Raw genomic sequence first — 2,472 nt, forward strand, 5'->3', positions numbered from 1 at the left:
ATATATATATATATATATATAGGCGCAGGAGTAGCTGTGTGGTAAATAACTTGCTTACCAACCACATGGTTTCGGGTTCAGTCCCACTGAGTGGCACCTTGGGTAAGTGTCTTCTACTATAGCTTCGGGCCGACCAAAGCCTTGTGAGCGGATTTGGTAGACAGAAACTGAAAGAAACCCGTTGTATATATGTATATATATATGTATATATATGTATGTGTGTCTGTGTTTGTTCCCCCACCATCACTTGACAACCGATGCTGGTGTGTTTACGTCCCCGTAACTTAGCGGTTCAGCAAAAAGTGACCGATTGAATAAGTACTAGGCCTCCAAAGAATAAGTCCTGGGGCCTTCATGACTTATTCTTTGTAAGTCTGGTACTTATTCTACCAGACTCTTGTTGAACAGCTAAGTTACAAGGACATAATCATACCAACATAGGTTGTCAAGCGATGGTAGTGGGGGGCTGACAAACATAGACACAAAGATACACACACATATATATAGCTGGCACCCATGCCAACGTCGTCTCCTTCATTGGACACGAAACTCGGCTTGCGAAGACCTGTTGGGGTAAGCAAAACGAAATCGCGAGATTGCTGCCAGTGCTGCTGGACTGGCTCCTGTGCAGGTGGCATGTAAAATAGACCATTTCGAGTGTGGCTGTTGCCAGTACCACCTGACTGGCCTTTGTGCCAGTGGCACGTTAAAGCACCCACTACACTCTCAGAGTGGTTGGCGTTAGGAAGGGCATCCAGCTGTAGAAATCAGATTGGAGCCTGGTGTAGCGACCTGGTTCACCATCCTCAGTCAAATCGTCCAACCCATGCTAGCATGAAAAGCGGACATTAAACAATGATGATGATGATGATATATATATATACACGTTGGGTTTCTTTTCAGTTTCTATTCACCAAATCCATTTACAAGGCTTAGGTTGGCCTAAGGCTATAGTAGAAGACACTTACCCAAGGTATCATGCAGTGGGACTAAACCCAGCACCATGTGGTTGGGAAGCAAGCTTCTTACCACATAGCCATGCCTGACATCTATCTATCTGTCTGTCTGTCTGTCTGTCTGTCTATCTATCTATCTATCTATCTATCTATCTGTGTGTGCATGTGCATGTATATAAATGTGCTACTGTTTCTTTGTTTTGATGTCACAAGAGAGTTACAAATAGAGTCACCATCATGCAAATGGTACACTTCATTTCCAATTTTCCAAGAAGACATATATAGTAAATGGGAAATATTACCTTACTTAGAAACAAATGATTGCTGGTGACATGGAGGGCATTATCAGGGTGTTGAAAATCTCTGTCAGCAAATTCTGTGTGACCCATGTAAGCATGGAAATGTGGTCATTAAAACAATGATGGTGATCATAATCACCATCACCATAATAATATATGTTGGTCACTCATATCAGCTCAGCCATAACTAATCAAACAGACCTATGGTCAAATATGTTCTAATCTTGACCATTCTATCATATATATTTTAATGATAGTCTATCTAGGACTACATAATCTAAAGTACTATTCCATTCCTAAGAGATTTGGCCACTAATTCCAGCAGCTTGAGTGACCATCTAGAAACACTTTCATTGGCTTGTGGCCACGTGTATTGATATATTTCTAAATCCACTTATGTTGTTGGTCAGCAGCTTTGTTTTCTTGGCATTTATTTGCATTCTGTGTGCTGAAGGTGCTTTGTTCCGGCAATTTACTATGTTGGCGAGATTTTTAACTTCTCTGGTCCACTTAGTTTTCTAATTTAATAACAATGTAATAGCATCTATTCCAACATCATTCAGTCATATCTATCTATCTATCTATCTATCTATCTATCTATCTATCTATATATGTGTGTATGTATGCGCGTGTGTATGTGTGTATAATATACATATTATATACTTATAAAAACACACACATGTCTATGTATATATACATTCACACATGCCCATACATATATACATAAATATATAAATACACATACACACAAATATATATATACACACATACAAATACATAAATACAAATACAGAAATACACATATATAATATATATATATACACATGCACATATACATGTGCATGTGTTTGTATATTAGACTGTATGTTGTAACATTTGAATAGAAGTTTCTAGGTGGTTATTAAATTATAAGAGTACTTTATCAATGCTTGAAGAGAATAAGCACATAACATACAGCAAGAAATATTTTATAAAAAATAAAAAAAAACAAATAGAAAAAAACAAACAAACAGAACCCCGCAGAAGAATGAACGAACGAACAAATGAACGAAGTATGAGTTTCACAGATTCGTGTGAAAGAAATCTAATTTTTATGTCTTGTATTTTGTGTTGGTGGTGTTTTTGAGAATACCTTATTGCATGTTTTTCATGCAGATTAGTCTTCATCAGAGAGAAAAATGAATAAGTAAACAGAAACTTTATTTCATTTCAATCTT

Source organism: Octopus bimaculoides, chromosome 3, assembly GCF_001194135.2.
Source record: "Octopus bimaculoides isolate UCB-OBI-ISO-001 chromosome 3, ASM119413v2, whole genome shotgun sequence".
NCBI lineage: Eukaryota > Metazoa > Mollusca > Cephalopoda > Octopoda > Octopodidae > Octopus > Octopus bimaculoides.